General features: G+C 35.7%; 1 long non-coding RNA gene across 1 annotated transcript in view; it reads right to left on the reverse strand.

Annotated features, from left to right (window-relative positions):
• Positions 1-230: 230 nt before the first annotated feature.
• The window catches only part of LOC146997911 (uncharacterized), a 63,817-nt gene continuing 44,224 nt past the window's right edge, over positions 231-19,823 (reverse strand). Inside the window, exons 2-3 of the long non-coding RNA XR_015039960.1 lie at positions 810-1,079; positions 231-682 (exon numbers count right to left, since the gene is read on the reverse strand). This is a non-coding gene — a long non-coding RNA (uncharacterized LOC146997911). The remainder of the gene's footprint in view (positions 683-809; positions 1,080-19,823) is intronic.

Raw genomic sequence — 19,823 nt, forward strand, 5'->3', positions numbered from 1 at the left:
AAACGGCGAGATGAACTGATTTTTAAACGCCAAAAAATATGTTGATGAACTGACTTTTAAACGGCGAGATGAACTGATTTTTAAACGCCAAAAAATATGTTGAGATAAACGAGTTTTAAACGCCAAAAAATATGTTGAGATAAACTGAGTTTTAAACGCCAAAAAATATGTTGAGGAACTGATTTTTAAACGCCGAGATGAACTGGCTTTCAAACGGCAAAAAAATATCTTGCTGAACTGATTTTTAAACGCCAAAATGAACTGATTTTTAAACGGCAAAAATATATCTTGATGAATTGACTTTTAAACGCCGAGATGAACTGATTTTTAAACGCCAAAAAATATGTTGATGAACTAACTTTTAAACGCCGAGATGAACTGATTTTTAGATGCCAACAAATATCTTGATGAATATTTAAACATAAACAAAAAAGACCCATAAAACCGTAAAACAAATTTATTTTTACTTCTACACACCAGGTGACTACAACAACATTTGTGTTAGAAATAGAAAATAAAATGTAAAATTTACACCCCAAATCTCTGGAGATTGGGAAAATTTCTGCAAAAGCCCCTTCCCGGGTGGCACCGTTATCCTCTTAAATAATCTCCTTTTGTTTCTTTCAGGGCTACTTCTTGGTTTGGGGGGCCCCTTTTCTTTTATTTTCTTCTTCCGTTGAACCTGTAACTTACAACAGATCTCTTTATTACAGCCCCCTTCCTTATATATTTACACAACTCTCAATATTTATAATTCATTATATCACATATTATTTTGCATTTCACAATTAGAATTCAATACTACTTACCGAGGATAGAACTTGAGACCGTTTCATAGAAGCGAAGTATCTTGCCAACCTGTCTCTGGGGCCCCGCAAGAAATTGATTGTCTTAGTTTTTTCAGCCTAAGCCGCTTCTAATACACTTTCCTTAAGCTACATATGCAATTCTTCTCTTTTTTTCTTTCCAGTTCCCGTCATGACATTGGACAACAATACGTCCTATAAAAGAACGAGCAGATCCTTTTCTATTCTCATCAAATCTACGCTACTCAAACGAGGTTCCCACTCTTCAGTAATCTGAAAAATAAAATTGTTATTACTGGTTAAAGTTATAAACGAATATCTAGATTATGTGAAAACCAAAGTCAAACCAGACTTTCTTGCCCTTTAACGCTCAAAAGTACGCAGCTAACACGTTCCTCAAAGCACTAATGCTGAAATCTCATTGTATAACCATGTTTAATTTAGATTTTTGAGGATTATTATTTATCCTAAGCTGTCAAATAAAAGACAAAACTCTCACTTCATTCGTACGCACATAGAGGTGGCGCAAGATCTCAATATAGATTTCAGTAACTTCAAACCGCAATCATTCAATTAATAGACTGCTTCATCAAAGATGTACGGTGTTAATAATTTAATCCGAAGAACATTTGCTTTCGTTGTCGAAGCGATTGAAAAAGATTTGGTGACACAGAAAATTCCAATCAACCGTTCTATCGCTGCATGAAGTTTGACGTTATGCTTGAAAAACCGAGAGTTTGCGTTTCACTCCCTCCATCTTCTATAGCTACCCCTTTAACATGGCACCCTCATCCTACTCAGTACAGCCAAGAGGAATGGGAGCTTGCACTGTTTATTAACGACTCCATGTAAAAACCTGAATTGCAGCTCTAGGACATTGGAAAGAACCAGGAACACGCAACTTGCATTACCTTGTTCATACAAATGCAGGGAAGCAGTTGCATGGTTTGCAGTGGAATCATCAAACATATGAACGACATCTTGGAATCATATGTAAGGCTGTTTAGGGATGCTATTGGCCCAGACAGGTTTTGGTAATGACTAATAACGCTGTTGTCAGAATTTTCGGAAACAGAAGATATCTCTTCAGTGGACTGACCAGTCTATTCAACACACTTCAGTCCTACTAAGCATGCATTGGATAACCGAACTGCACCGAGCCCGATGTCTGTCAGGATCTAAATAGTCATTCTGAAGACTGGCTTGGAATTCCAAAGCAATTCACTAAACTGTGTGAAGATCCCATATTCTGTCCGAAGTCACCATACCACATATTAAATAAAGATTTCTCTGTCGGTTCCTATAAATACGACTTAAAATTTAATGTTTTGAAATTGATCAATTGGCAAACATGGTGATTTAAATCAAGTACTATAAAATCCCTCATAACTGCCAATATCAAAATAAAGGTACTTTCGAAGATCTAAATTTAAATCCGAAATTTAGGCCTGTGAGATAAAAAAATATGAAATGGGATAAGAAGAAAATAAGCTGGCTACTAATATATAAAAGAATGGGCTAAGAAACATGGAAAACATCTGTGTTGCGTTTCTGCCGCCCACCATAACAAGTCTTATCCAACCAATGAATTATCCAGATTCCAAGGGAACGAGCGACCAATTCCATTTTTGCTCCTTGATGTACGAACTCTGAAGGAAGAAATTTTATCTCAACTATAATAAAAGACCTTTATAGTTTACTCGGCATAGACAAAACCCAAACGAATCCTTTACACCCACAGCCATGGTAGAGAGGTTTGACCGAACTACCTTTAGTAACCACTCGCTAATTGTTTCCAGAAATCAACAGTACTGGGACCACACGTTAATTCTGCTTATACTGGCCCACCGTAGTGCTATCCCGATCTCAGACGCTCTTCGGTCGTCACCTTCGTCAGCTTTGTGATTTATTGTTTGATTGCCCTTCGTATCGCCTGAGGTGCCATTCTCCTGACAGGGTTTCAAATGATGCTCAATTTTGCTCCACAGAAAGTGACGGAGAAGATGAAGGCCCAGTTCGACACGAGAGCTACAAGACATCAATTTAACAAAAATGACAAAGTGTGATTATGGAATCCAATTCGAAGGAAAGGAGTTTCTCCTAAACTACAGTCACCCTCGGACGGTCCTTACACAATCCTGAATAGGTAAACAAGTAAAAGTGCATGGGAGCACCAAACACTTCACTACCGAATCAAACAGGTGTCCCAATACGCTAACCGGCTAGAGTATGAAATACTTGAACTAAGTATATGCTATTTCTAAGTAATACTGAAGTTATGCATCGGAGTTGTTAATTTAAACATAAGCAGATAATAACGTAAAATTACATACAAAGTTACACAAACTGTTTAGAATACTCATTATTCGATTACGTAAATATAGTAGAGCTGATATTTTGAAGATCGTTGTACTGGAAATTTTACATTTTTATGGAAGTATATAAACATACGCGATTTGATTTTGCTAATATATTGGGAGTCTGATTCTTGCTATGTGACATTTGTTACAGGTAATTAATTAGATCTGAGCTCAAATCTTTCAAAGTTTATAAATAAAGCTCATGCTCTCAACTCAGTAAGTTAGGTATTTTGGAGCAATATGGAAATTATTAACGTATTGCGGAGTCAATTATTCGTGAGTGACCTAGACATTGCTCTTTCGTTTTCGGACTTAACTTGTGAATCGGCATAGGTCCAGTCCTAAAGCACCGAGCTTTTTTGCGTACCTTCATGATTTTTGGATATAGGTTGTGTTGAGCTATCACTAGTCTTCTAAACGTTTTTCTCCAATAGCAGATTATGAATAGTAACAGGAAAAAACAAAAAAAAAAAACAAAAAAAAACATACAATACAGCAGCACAATGGAAAAAAAAACAGCTGTAACAGAGTCCATTAATCTAACATATCTCTTGCCTCCCAGTAACGCTCGGCGAAAAAAGTCTTGCGCAGAGTAGGACAATGAGATAGATGTGCGGCATCATCTCTCCAAAGCTGCACAGAGTGCATATCGGAGAAGGAATAATTTTCAATCTGTGAAGATGATATTATAGGCAGTCATGTCCGGTGGCAAGGCGGAATTCAGCGACGGCTCTACGCTTTCGGCCATTGCACAAATTCGGGATAATATTCTTCCAAGACTTATGAGAAACACGATTATAGAGATCTTCCTGAGCACGTACTTTGATAGATCTTTTAATAAGGTCCCTAATAGCATGGAAAGGCAAAGGACGAGAAATATTCTGCATGATTAAAGCACCCTTTTTTGGCGAGAAGTCGGCTTTCTTGTTACCTGGAATCCCACAGTGGGTAGGAACCCACTGCAGGACTATAATTTTCTCAAGCGAAGCAGGGCTTGTAGATAATGTCGACAATCCAATATATCCTGTGATATGGAATTTTTATCTGAAACGATAACCAACAGAGCAGCTCGGGAATCACTGAGTATAACAACTTTTGTGAATTTTTCCAAGTGGCATGGTAGCTGGTACAGAGCTGTGCGAATCGCAGAAATTTCACCGTCAAACGCAGTACCTGGTCCTATAGGGAGGTAAAAAGAGAAAATTTCCAGTCTTTTAAGGGGACTCTTACACCTTAAAACCTACAAGATCTTCGATTATCTAACTGTTGCAAGAATTGGGATAACTTATTTATTTTAAAAGCAATTACTTCCAACTTTGTACAGCTGACTACATAATATAGCTGCTCTCTGAAATAGTAATGAGAAAGTTTGTGTTGCCACAAATATTTTTATAATTTAATACGCTTTGTGACACAATTTTTCGTCATGTTTCCACCTTGCGCGCACAGTTTAAAACATTGTTACATATTTTAATTCCATATTTAATATATAGTTTTATAACATTTGGAAATTACTTGAACCAAAAATTCTAAGAATATCATATTAAATTTTTATTTTATTTGGAGTTGAGTTTATAAAATGTATTTTATTAAAAAAATTGTAATGTTTTCGTCCATAAAATTTTTTAATATTAAAATATTCATCAGATTTTTTGTTTAATTAGAAAATAGTGTCCAAATAAAGAATTCCATCTAATTTCAAGTATGTACCATTAGCCATTTTTAAAATATCTTGCGCGCGAGGTGAAAACATGGCGAAAATTTTTGTCACAAAGCGGATTAAATTAGAAAAATACTTGTGGCAACACAAACTTTCTGGTTACTAGTTCACAAAGCAGTTATATTACGTAGTCAGCTGTAAAAAGTTGGAAAAAATTGTTTTTAAAATAAATCAAATATTCCAATTCTTGCAACAGTCACATATTCGAAGATCATGTGGGGTTTAAGGTGTATGAGCCCCCTTAAAGTTAGAATCTAGATTGGTGGGTGTCCGAATGTGTGAGACGGCAGAAGCATAGATAATGGTCTGCATCTCCTTTGACTCCACACACGCCATTGTCGCTATTGGAGAGGTTCCTTTTCAGAAAATAATCTGGATATGAGACATGACGGGTGAGGCAATAAATTAGGAAGGGCTTGGAGCTTCTAATTTCTGTGCCGATGTTTGGAAAGAACTAAGCTAAACTGCGACGTAGTTCGGATCCATATGTCATCAGATTCTAAGTATAAATCGTTCATTACGAGAGGCTAGTTCCTTACTATGGCCATAGCGTATATAATGTAAATAGATCATGGTCCTTCGGGTATATGAATTTGTAAATGTGTGCATTTATTTATTGACTTGGTGTTTGATTTGTTGTACGTTATTTATTGAAATTATTATTTTAGTATTGCGTTTGGTGTTCAGTTATTGATTTTCCTTAGTTGTAATTATGGCTACCTGTCCGGGAGTCTCACTGCCCGGGATATGAAGTCTTTCGGAAAGGGAAATGCTATGAATTTTGTACATTTGGTAAATAATTTTAATGAACCTATGCGTAAATTGTAGTACCTCTTGTAAAATGTAGCATGAAAGGCGTCAGAGGGTTAAGTCCATTTAACATTATAACGTTTGGCTGTCTTGCTAAACTGGTGAAACAGCCCGAAGCTGGGGGTATTGTCGCCAAGCTTAGCGACATTTTGGTCCGATTCTTCTGTAACTGTAACTGTTTCGATCTCTGTGTAACTCTTAACTGTCTAAACATTCCAGCAATTTCAAGAAATCGAAGGTACTGGAAATTTCTCGGCGGGCAGGGGAAAACTATAAAACTGCAGAAAGCATTAGTTTTTCAATATAGTTTAGAGTTTAGTTCAGATCACTCTGCGAGCTTGTAATATTAGCAGTCACTTGGAATCTTAATGATAGTAATGGATTTACTTTTGTAATATTATTTTATTATTTAAATTTTATTCCTCTCGATCAGCAAAAAAAGCTGAAGTTCCAGAATTTTAAATTGCTTTTGGAAAAATTAACTTCAACAAGCTATCATCGGTGCGCACATAATAATATAAAGAAGAGTGTCCTTTTGTTTGTAATTCACACAAATCTATAAATTTATTTAGTATTTCGTATTTCTACATGTCTGAATTTAGTTGCCCAACATGTTTGATAAGCGAGAGCTGTCAGGCCAGTCAAGAACATGTTGAAGACATTGTTGGAAAGTCATGGTTGTATGTGACCGAGCATTGTCCTGTCGGAAAACTGAACCTGGACCATCAGCTAGCACAGGCAGTACAGTCGACTGCAAAATTTCATCAACAAACCTTTGAGCAGTCAGAATACCTCGCAGCATGACTAATGGTGAACGGCTGTCTCATCTGATCGCTTCTTAGACTATCACACCCTATGTTCTGCTCGGTTACAAATGGTACCTTCGATCGCTGACCTCTCCGTCTTCAGAAACGTACACAGCGGTCATCAGTCATTGACAAAAAGTAGGATTCATCACTGAATATCACTTTCTCCAATGGGACACTGTCCAGTTTGAGCGACAGCGGCACTAGGTAAGACGATACTGCTTATGGTGGAGTGTGTCAATGGTAAGCAATAGACGTCAAGAACTTAACTCCAGCGTTACATAATCACCTGCGAATCGTATCCTTGGATATTCCAGAATCTCTTGGCAAATGGCATTTAATCGGCGATAGCATAACATAACCACGACCACATCACTTTGACCAATATTCAGATCCGTTTGTTTAGCCAACCGGCATCTTTTAGCCCTATGATGCCATCCTTCTCAAAGTTTGACAAATGTTTGTAATGTCGTCGAGTACGTCTTAAAGGCATCTTTCATTACAATGCCACATTACAATTTATTACAATGTATCCTAACCGTCAGCATATCAGAGGTTGTAAATGCTCGTCCCTCATCACACCTGCCCTTTAACGTTCTACCAGCTGTAAACTTCAGACGCGCACTGTATCGCTCCACAATTCTGAATGGTGCTGCAAGTTTAATCATTTACTTAATTTAACAAACCACATTTTCATGCTGTGTTTCGAAGTTGTAGCTCAGTCCCCCCCGCCCAAAAGAGTATATGTTCACAATGTTCCCACCTAACATAGACAAAAGTTTTTTTCCATCGTTATGTAATTTCTTTTAAAAGAGATAACACATAATTCCATTAACCAGATCATGAGACTATGGAAGTTTCCTAGCTCTCGAGATAACAAACCAGGGAAAAAACATACAGAAACTGAGGAAAATTTAATCAAGCCGTGCGACCTGAAAATTGATAGATTGAGGATGGGGTGTAGTTTTTGGAACATAACCTGAAAGATTATATATGCCGAATAGACGTAGAGATACTAGGTTAATTTGAAGCAGGAAGAAGGGGAAAATGAGCAGTGCCTTCGCCGGGACTCGAACTACGGACTTACCCCTTTTAAAGGGCGACTGGAGATTAAAGGACCCCCACCCTGGTGGGGGAGAATCTTCATCCACCACCTTTTTTTGTTCGGACGCCACCGTAGGGGCAATAGGTAATTTTTAAAAGTAGGAGAGATGAAAAATGAGCAATGCCCTCGCCGGGGCTCGAACCACGGACCTTTCGAATACGCGCCGAAGAATTGAGGAATGAAATGGTATAAAACTTGCACCAGTTTCATTATTAGACAATACAGACCAAGGAAAGATGAGCGGTATGGTCATGGGTATCAAAATGTTGTACAAAAGACGAAGGCCATTTGGCTTATTCTTCATTTCAAGATGATGACAGTCGTAGAATAAGGTTAGTTGTATGTGCACTGCTTCCATCTGTGCTGATATATCTTTGCGGATCAAACGCTTTAAACGGAATTAGATATAACTAGCTTGCAAATGAAAATGAAGCAGCAAAGTAAACTGCAAGTTAAACATAACCTATACCTACTATGCTGTCTCAGATTTGGTGGGAAAACAATAATTGCAATTTTCCATTAATTTATCCAAAAATTTAAAATTAAATAAAACAAATGCAAGCATAAACATAAATAAGAATCTCATCATCCTGCTTTGGAGTTGCAGCAGAGTTGATAGGCACAAGCCTTTTGTTGTTGTTATCAGATGTAAAAAACAACTGCAAACGAAAAGTTACGGACGCCTTTAAAATCACTCAAATGAACTACAAGTTCTCCAGATGAAGGAATACGATAATTTCAAAGAATAACAGCTATTTTATTCAGTTAAAATGCAGCCTTAAATTAGCGTTGCTAACATAAACATCATCAAAATAAGCTGAGAATACTGCGTTCTAAACATTGCGTAAAAAGGAGGAAAAAAAAAAGATTATTTTTCTTAACAATAATCGTTGCCATTCAACCACGAGAAAAGTAATAATAAAAGTAAGTTGAAAATCATAGGTGATGTAGTAATTAAGTTTAAATAAGTTAAATAGTTAAGTTCTGAAGTTGCACAATTTCGCGCTTTAGGAGGAACTCTGTATCAACCGACAGACTCGTTCTAGCAATATGTTTGTCATCGACATAACTTGACAAACTGCCAGTTTTCGAAAGGCCTGCCATTCGACGCCCTATAAGATCTTTAATGCGTGTGTGCTATTTACTTAATTTGCTGATTTAAATGCAATGTATTAATAGTTTTAATTTAATCTTTAGTAATATCTGTGACCGTGTAATTTATAATACATGGAATTTACATGAAGCTCTTGTGATTTGTAATTCACAAAGTGAAAATATTCATAAACATTTGAATTATTGAAATAAATATTTTTATTACACCATGTGTTACATATTTTGGCACGGAATAACTGTTTGCACGCCCATTTGTAACCAAGTCTTCATTAACCTTTTGACTACTAAAGGAAAATGTATGTCCCACTGAAAGTTTAAAAATCACTCTTAGGATATAAAATATTTAGAATCTTCTCACTGTTGGGGATCGTCTTCCAATAGCTGGGAAATCGAGACGCCGCCGTGCTCGTTATACATAAATGAACGTAGCGAAAAGAACAAATATGAGCTGCCCAATGTGTAATGTTGAATTACGCAAAGAATTCTGATTTTACCCTGTACCATACGATGTAAATCTATTTCATATAATAATGTTTTCCAGAACAACAGATGTGCTTACTGTTAAGTCGATTGACCCAGCATATAAATTCTGACATGCTTAAACTGAAATTGTATGATTGAATGAATCTTGGTTAATCACTGCTTAGTTTTCTTTTGCATGAAATATTATGAAGCAAATTTTTATTTTTCGTAGGTTGTACTAATACTATCTCATTTGAGGACTTAGTACAGCAGGAAACAGAGATCAGCAAATGTGACGGAAATGGTGGCCATGGACATTCCATTACCTCTACCTTCTATCAACGAAGTGAGATTGGATAGCGACATGTGACGCGTCTCGCAATATCGAGTGGCACACTGTGAACCGAAATAATACGGAACTTGAAAATAAATTTCAGTAATTACTGTTGCCAAAGTTTTATTCTAATTTTCCATTATTTCTTCCCAGAGTGTCAGAACTGTTGGATTACACAGCAGACGAACTGACAGGTAAAAATATGTACGCACTTTGTCATGGACAGAATGTACAAAGATGAAGGAAATGTCACATTGATCGTGGTGAATAAAAGGTTTTTCTTGACTCGAATCCATTATTTCTTTACAGAAAAATATATGTAGAAAGCTATAAAGAAATAAATTTTTGCGTATAATCAGTTAATTCGTAATTGCATTAAATTATATTTTCGAAATCTTTCTAGTTATTTTAATAGAATTCAAAATGAATGAAGTTAAGTTAAAACTAATACAACAAACAGCGGCTGTAATAGCGGATGCTTCTGACCCTGCATAGTTCTGTTTCACATATCGGGTGTGTCCGTAAGTTCGTGCGCATTAAGAGTATGCGTGAAGTTCACTATGACGCATTTACTAAAACAATGCAATTTTGAACCTGTTGAACCTTGTCATCGTTTGACTAACATATTATTCAGTTCATCACCCACTTGTGTAAATATCGAACGCATTTTAGTACCCCTAGTTGATGAATACAGATAATCAGTACAAACGTGCCGTGCTACATTTTTTATTTTCGTGTGGTGAATCTGCCAGGTTTGCAGCGATAAAAATTAATAGAGTACATGGTGAACATACTATTACTGTAAGGGCTGCCCAGAAATGGTTTAAAAAATTTAAAGTTGGAAAAAGCAGCATTAGTGATGAACCTCGTTCAGGACGCTTGAACTGTTAGAAACAAATCAGACAATTCATTCAGAAGTTTATAGTGAACGACTTTGTCGTCTAAATTCAGAATGGATCAAAAAACGCCCACGATGGGTGAATATCAAGAAAGTGTTGTTTCATCCTGATAACGCTAGACCGCATACGGCTCGAACAACGCTGCTAAAAATTAGTGAATTTAATTGGGAGCTTTTGCCACATCCTGCTTACTCCCCAGATATTGCCCGAAGTGATTTTCACTTAATTCGTGCCTTACAAAACTTTTACTGGGAAAAAAAAAAATTCTAAACAGGACGTACACAATGAACTTTCAAGTTTTTTTGCATCAAAACCGGAGTCTTTCTACAGTAATGGCATAAGAAAGCTGCCTGTAAGATGGCGAGACATTGTAGATAATGGAGAAAAATATATAATTGATTAAAAGGTTAAATTGTGTTTTTTTAATATTATTTAAAATTTTACCAAAAATTGCGCACGAAATTATGGACTGACCCAATATATTTTTTTGTTACGTTCTTGCATATCTTTCTTGAACAATTCATATTACAAAAAATTGCTGATATTTTGAAATGAACACGCATTTTTTTCAGGGTGTCTCCTTGAACTATAGTCAAAATCTCGCCGAATGTCTAAAGCAAATTTTCAGGAAAACATCCTATACTAACTATTATATACTAACTTAGATGGTAATATTTTTTAATAATAGAGTAAAGCATTATTATCTGGGTACTACAAGAAACTATTAGATACAAATATCATAAAATATGCAAAAAATAAAAAGAAATTTCAGTCTTCCAACTGAGTCTCATGAAAAATATCACATGAGACAGCTAAAGTATTTAAGATCTGCAATAAAAATGAAGTGCTTTGATAATTTTGCTGTTGTTAACTACTCAATACAGTCTAAATACAATTTTAAAAGTCTCATAATCTAATATTACAAAAGTAATCTGTAATCGTAAAGTAAAAGAACCGCTGTAATCTGTAAGAAAAGTAAAAGAATCGTTGCTCTAGATAACAAAAGTAATTTAGAGAAGCGCAAAGAAACAATATATTTTTAATTATTCAATTACAAAATATCGTGAAGAAAAAGAATAATTGATAGAAATTTCCTATGATCCAACTCTAACCGAAGATTTCAAAAATAGCACACTTTTTAACTGTGAACGAGGATTTTCTTCCATGCTGTATTTTAAAAATAAATACAGAACAGAATCAAAAGCGGGTCCTAATTTATGGTTAAAACTAAGTGTAACAGACATAAAGAAACTGAACTCTCTTAAACAGGCCCAAATTTCACAGTAAATTTTAGAATTAAATTATTATAACTTGAATTTTGAGAGTAAAAATCGTAATCAATTTTTAATCTAGTCAAAAGGTTGAGAACCGCTGATCTAAATTATGATTTCAAGGACAAAAGTACGAAATACAGCAGTACAAAGTAATATCTGAACTATTTACTTTATGAGTTAAAACTTTGAAATGAGATCCAAAACGGCACGATATTTTCATTCCAGACATGACGACAGCAAGTACGTGGAGTAACTGAATGGAAATCACGTGAATATTTGTATTTAAACACAGCTGAGTTAATATATATTTGCACACTTACCCGCCAAATGATCCTCGCAGAGCAGAGGTTTTAGATCTCCTCCTTACTAATACCTCCTTTCCATGACTATTGAAGTTCTACATGAACTCACCTCGGATCATCTGCCAGTGGTTGTCACACTTGGAGTAGCCAGGGATAAGAATGCAAATAAAATTAAACTCACAGACTGGAATCTCTACAGAGATATTCTTCAGATAAATCCACCGAAAATCGGCACGCTCAAAACTAGAAAAGATATTGACGTTGCAATTGAAAACTTCACTAATGGCGTCAAAACAGCCATTAATAATGCCTCTAAAGAAATCAGCAGAGAACAATTCGCCAATTTTCTCCCCCGCAGCATTAGGGATCTTATTTCTGAACGGAATAAATTACGCAAGAGATGGCATTTGACCTGGAGTCCCCATGTAAAAAGAGAATGGAATAAATTAAATAGAGATATTAAAAAGAAAATTTCTGAACTTCTCAATCTCAACCCTGCTGACGGCTCTATTTGGAAATTTGCTAAAAACTTAAAACGTAAGCCTTGCAGCAACAGACCTATTTATACGGATAACCACATTGCCACCACCAACAGTGATAAAGCAGAGATCTTTGCTAATCATTTTGAACAACAATTTATGCCGAACAGAGAACCTAGAAATATGAATTTTACTTACGAAGTTTCCTATTTCATGGCTAAATGCACCGACCGCTAGGAATCTTACCAAGTTCACTTCGCCTACTGAGGTTAAAGAAGTTATTAAAAGACTTAAAGCTAAGAAAGCTCCAGGTTATGATACAATTAGCAACAACGCTATCAAAAATCTGCCTGATAGCTGTGTCACTAAATACACAAGCATCCTTAACGCATGTTTGAATATGAGCTATTTTCCCACCGCATGGAAGCATGCAAAGATGATTTTAATTCCAAAGCCCGGAAAAGACATCACAAAACCGGATGGTTACCGGCCCATTAGTCTGCTCGCCGGTTTTGCAAAATTATTCGAACGAATTATACTTACCAGACTAAGGCCCTACTTATCTGTACTTCCACCTGAGCACTTCGGCTTTCGTAGCCAACTTTCCACCACCAAGCAACTGATAAGATTGGTTGAGTTTTGCGGTGACGCACTGCACAAAAATCAAAATGTGGCTCTCCTCATGCTGGACGTGGCGAAAGCTTTCGACCGCGTCTGGCATGAGGGACTTATCTACAAATTAATACATCACAACCTTGACAGAGAGATCATCTTGCTCATCGTCTCCTTCATCTCTAACAGGACTTTTTCAGTTTCCATAGGAAATGATTCCTCATGTGTCAAACCAATAAATGCAGGGGTCCCCCAAGGATCCATTTTGGGACCCATTTTATATCTCCTTTACGTCGCAGATTTCCCTAATATAGTCAATGATCCTAACTTTTTTCTTGGTTGCTACGCGGATGACACGGCTTTAGCCGTTAAATCCGCTAGCGCCAAATATGCTATTATCAAACTACAACAACGCATCCCTGACATTGAAGAATGGTGCCAAAGATGGCGTATCTCTATTAACGCACAAAAATCGAATTTATTAATGATTAGAAAGAAACGCAGACTTGCACAAACGAATGAAAATATTAAACTGTTTAGGGAAACTGTTCCGCATGTTGAAGAAGCCACTTACTTAGGAGTCGTATTTAACAGACAACTCACCTGGAAGAATCATACTAAAAACCTTAAAAGAAAAGCATACAGCATTATTAACTGCCTCGAGCCTTTACTTGGCAAATACTCAACCCTTGATCTTCGCAGGAAAAGACTTCTGTATATTACTATGATCAGGCCTATTTTAACTTATGCGTCGCCCGCATGGACCACTGCAAAAGATAATGAAATTAAACAGTTACAAATTATACAGAATAAAGTGCTCAGACAAATGACTAATGCACACATGTACGTTAGTAACGTCACGTTGCATCACGACTTTCAACTGCATTCAATTAAAGAACACCTACACAAGCTGAACTCACAATTTTTCAATAACGCGCTGAACTGTGACCATCTTGCAATATTTGATACTTTCAATTATATCATCCTTTCTGATGACGAAGAATTGAGACCTCTCGCGGCTGACCTCACCCACGACTCTAATTTTCCGACATAATTAAGAATTGTATATAATTGTAAAGCATCTTGTACATAGTATTTTTACATTCTGATTGTACCTTTTAATAATAAAATTTTTGTACTTTGTTTATGTATTTGTTTATTTCACACTGACGACTTACACACTTCGCGTCTGTCCATGATCGTCTTCTTGCTTGGCTCTGCGATGTTGCCCCCCTTTTTTTTACCACCTACCTCTCTTAACTGAAGATTGTACTACTGCAACGTGCCTTCATGGCAATTTTATGGAGCCGGACAAGCGGCCATGTGCTGCATTCTGGCAATAAACAAACAGTCAGTCAATAATATATTTGCAAAATGACACTGATGAGATTTGCTGAAAGTGAAGAGTAATCACCAGCTTAGAAGTATTTGAAGGAATTTCACTATGTTTACGATTTCTTTTTAGTTTTTCAACACACAGGTTCCCCTGTTTACAGTAGCAGAGCTCCGGGTCAGTACTTGGGTGGGTGACCACCCACGTGACTGGGCTCGACGTATCATCTTTCTTCAACTAGTGAAGATACATCATAGCTTGTACGGCGGCCAGATGTTTGAACCCTCCTTCTCCAAAGTCTACTTGACCAACTCACGTGCATTAACACATGTTCCTGCTTCACCTTTGTCGGTGCGATGTAAATCGCCTTAATTTTTAATTCTTCCCAACGCCTTACGGCATATCTTCAACAGAGACGGTTAAAGTAGCAGAGGCTACTAAATGCCGCCCAACTATTCACTTGATTTCGATATATATTTGGGATTTCACAGAAGATTGGGATGCACTAAGAAAGAAATTGAAAGTAATGGTATCACTCATTACTTAGGAAAGGTGAAAGCTTACTATCAGAGTCTGTGATCCTGATCACTTCAGATATATCACTAGCCTCCTACAAGAGCGTGGGATACAATATCACAGCTTTAAAGCTAATAATGAAAAAAACCACTAAAAGCGCTTACTAAAAAACTCCCAAAGAATTCTAATCCAGAAATAATTAAACAAGAAATTCAACAAAAAGGTATTCCTGTTCTTAAAGTTCGCCAGCTAAGAGGTGGAAATAGTCTTAAATTACCGCTTTTTCAAGTTGAATGCAAACGAGATATTGAAGGCAAAAAAAATTATGACATAACGAAACTGAGAGGATTAGATGTATTTATCACCCCATATAAATCCAGAAAAGGCCCCGTGCAATGCCACAAATGTCAAAGATATGGGCATACACGGGAGCTATGTCATTATTGAGCGAGGTGCATGAAATGCGCTAAACCTCATGAAACTTACAGTGTCTCACAAAAGTGATGGGACACTTGTGCTTTACAAAAGGAAACTGTAATAAAATAAATTAAAAAAACATGTAAAAATTTTTTGTGGGTGTGTTTCATACTTAAATTTAGTAACAATTATTACATAACATACATTTTCTCAAAATATTAAAATATTAATTTAATAAAAATACAATTGTTTAGAACGGAGCAAAAAATGGCTCACATAAGTGATGGGACACCATTAGATACTACTACGTACTACAATAAAAATATTTTTGGGGGTTTTTTATTTTTACTCAAAAGCAATTGGCAATAATTTATAAAATCGTCTGCAGTATTTCTCTCCAGTTTGTTTTGGAATTTCTGTGTTTTTTAGCTCTGTGCAGCCATGAATGCTAAACGAAAAGAAACTTTGCCTGAAGTTCGAAAATTAGTTATTAATTTGCATACTGAACGTGGGAAATCTATTAGAAAAACTGCTCAAAGAGTTAATTTCAGTCATTTCGTGAGTGAAAAGAATAGAAAACTCAGACTGGCTTTCGCAAAATCCAACATAAATAAGAATTCTGATTACTGGAATGAAATTATATTTGCTGATGAGAGTAAATTTAATATATTTGGTTCTGAAGTTACAATATTGGTGTGGAGAAAACCCAGGGAAGAATTTCGTAAACAGAACTTGGTGCCAACAGTAAAACTTGGTGGAGAAGGAGTTATGGTATGGGGGTGTATGTCGTCCGCTGGAGTTGGTAGTCTTGTTTTTATTGACAGTATAATGGATCAGTACAAGTAGATTGACATTTTAAATCAAAATTTGAAATCTTCAGCGCGAAAATTGAACTTTCATAACGATTTTAAATTCTACCAGGACAATGACCCCACGCACACTGCTTTGAACATTAGACTCTGACTGCTGTATAACTGTCCTGAAATAATAAGAACACCACCACAATCTCCACACTTAAATCCCATACAGAATATTTGGCAGGAATTGGAATCAAGAATTCGCAAACACACCATTTCTTCAAAACAGCAATTAAAATCGGTGCTTCAAGAAGAATGGGGTAAAATCACTCCAGAAATCACAAAAAAAAATTAGTTGAATCCATCCCAAGAAGATTAAATCATGTTTTAAAAGTGAAAGGAAATCCAACAAAATGTTAAAACCTTTTAAAAAGTAAAATTTTTGGATAAATATTTGATGGAGAAGTAAGTGTCCCATCACTTATGTGAACCATTTTTTGCTCCGTTCTACACAATTGTATTTTTATTAAATTATTATTTTAATATTTTGAGAAAATGTATGTTATGTAATAATTGTTACTAAATTTAAGTATGAAGCACACCCACAAAAATTTGTACACGTTTTTTTAATTTATTTTACTACAGTTTCCTTTCGTAAAGCACAAGTGTCCCATCACTTTTGTGAGACACTGTATACCTATACCCAAAAGAAAGAGGATAATAAACCTACTTGCTGTGCCCTTTGTGGACAACATCACGCATCGATTTATAAGGGTTGTGTTAAACACCCAAATAATATACAAAAGCCATCGCTGCAGCGAAAGCCAAAAAAGAAGCAGAAGTAAGCAATAAATTCCAATTTAAAGCCGCTGACTTCCCCACGCTACCAAATAATACAAATAAATCAGCTTGGGCAAAAAATAATCCAAATACTGAAAATGAAAATGAAACTTCGGTCTTTTCATGGATTAAAGTATACATTAATAAAGCAAAAGAATTCCTTCAAAAATTCAGAACTGCGAAATCAATGATGAGTAAAATCGAAGTAGGCATAGCCGCTTTCGATTATTTTACGAGTATTGACTTGGAATTCTAGTTTAATTTATTACAATTCCACAACTGCAACTTATTATTTCAACTCATCCTCATTCTGCATATATCATTCTTCAACTTGTAAAAAGTCTGTAAATAGTTTTATTTACTAAAGATTTTATCTGTTTTGGACTTAGTTTATTTTATGATTTTATGCTTCCAGCTCTAACTAATTGGTTAATTTTCCTATGGAGGTCTGCTAATTGGTTCTCATAAGCCAATTTTCCTATGGACTATGTTTTTAAGCAAAATACAAAAATTTATATCAAATTAAGCAATTTTCTAGCTTAATTAAGAACTTTTAACAAACTTTGCTTACTTCCAAGCTGACCGACCAGGTGCTTTCTCAAGATCACATGACTCTCCTCTGACTGCCTTCACGCCAGCATAGCGCAAGACGCACAACATTCTTCGTACAGACTTTACAAACTCATGAACTTTCGTTTAGTTTGACTTGACACGCTCCTGTGTGCTGATGTACTAATGTACAACTTTATTAATTTTAAACCTAGCAAATGTATAATGGTTGTAATTTTCATGATACTGGTAAAAACCCTTGGATTTTGAGGCCAGAAATAAAGATACGATCAAAGATCAAAGATATATTTGGGACTCAAACTGTTACAGATGGGTGTTATCAATACCTTTACACGGAGTTACTGCCTGAACTGTGAGAGAAAACGTTTCACAAAAAATTAAGTTTTCCAAAATAAAATCTTCCATACTATATAGTTAACTCTCCCTGATACGTGAGAAATTCCCAGATACACACTGAATATTATTCTGATATATTGCTGAATTCCTACAGCGCCGAACTTCTTCAGCAAAATGAAGAAATACACGGCAATTATACGAATTATCGAGTATGATTCTATAATCGAAAATACCGTCAAAAGAGTGACAACTACTCACCATAATGCCCACAAGTCATTTTGTATATATCTGTATATTTTTTCATTCTACTCTAGAATCAGTTTATTCTAAACCGCATTGATTCAGTCTTTCTCATACTATCATGTCAGTGAGATCTTGATGCTGACTTAACAGCACAGCAGAAGAAGAGCACTTCTCTAGGAGGTCACGAGTTCTGTACTTGATCCGGAGAACTTTGTGTTCCAACTGTTATTCTGGACGTATTCTTGCATTATATCTAATGACATAAGTTTCATTTATTTATATTATGCGTCTATGTTCTATTATATATATATATATATTGCATTAAATTATACCCACAATTCACTTTCACGCCAACAGGGCAGCACTAGCAATCTCAAGATCTTATCTTGTGCATTACATTCCTTCACTTCGTCACTCTTATGACATTCTAGTTTTGTCCATTTGGATGACTGTACGATTGCACATAATTTTTAAATAACGTAAAAGTCCCCAATATGTCTTATACTAATTTGACTTTTTTTTTGGCAGACATATTGTACAGAGACAAACATCGTGTTTACTTCGAGACTGAGCTACAAGTCTACCTGCATGGTAATCAGCAACCAGTTATTTATTTATTCGCAAGCTGTAGATTTCGTGATATAAAGTATCAAGGCCTTTTTCTGTTGTTAGACTAATAATCAGTATACGGAAAAATGTCACATGATAAATATGTCACACTCGAATATAAAAAGATTTTTCGTTTAAACGTTTCTTGTTAATTATACATCTCTGCAGTGTTTCCCGTGCATTTCATTTAAACTGATTTCATTGAATTCCATTAGACATACATTTCTCACTCAATCAATTCACTTTTTTGCAATACACAACAAAAAATATATAAACACAAAATACGCAGCACAAAACATACAAAAAGTCAAAACATCTTCATTAAAAATAATAAAACACAGGAAAACTTAAAATACTAATAAATACATTTAAACAATTTTTTTTTTTTTTTCAATTACAATTAGCTTCTGCGTGAAAACAAGCACCCCATCCAAAGGGCACGAATATAAAATTTTCAGTTCACAAAAATTTAACGTTAACTTCTGTTCCCACTGGACAAAAAGACATTGAAATTTGTAACGCTAGCTGAATTAATTCACTATACTACTAAGCGTTTCAAATGTAACTAAATAGCTAGCACGCTAGGGTTAGCACCACTTCGATATTCTTCATCACGTTGTAGGGTTTATATTTATTTTAACTAACATTTATTTTAAGCTATCTCTCCTGTCAAGCTTTTACTTTCCCCTAGAATTGCCAATGCCAGAGTATGTAAATTTTAGTAGAACGCGCAGAGTATTCAAATTTTAGCAGAAGTAAATTGAGTGTAAATAGAAGGGAAACGAGATTGTAAGTGTGCTTCTTGAATCACGAGCGTGAAGGTTGCTAGATAGAAATTTAAGAACCGAGCGTTTCGGCCTGTGTGCCTATTTCGGCAGTTCGTTGAATTTTTCAACTTCTTAATCAGAAAGTTTGCTGAATCTCAGCTGTATCTTAGAACGCGGTTAAGTTAGTTACGATTATAGAGCCTCGTAGGTAGTTACCTCGTTATTTATTCATCCTGTCATTTTTTTTAGTTGTAGTTTTCTATTTTGTTACACCGCCGGGTCGGCGTAGTTTGTGTGCGTCAAGTGAACGCAA

Source organism: Stegodyphus dumicola, chromosome 3, assembly GCF_044657685.1.
Source record: "Stegodyphus dumicola isolate Sdum_Otavi_A_Nest chromosome 3, ASM4465768v1".
Classification (NCBI taxonomy): domain Eukaryota; kingdom Metazoa; phylum Arthropoda; class Arachnida; order Araneae; family Eresidae; genus Stegodyphus; species Stegodyphus dumicola.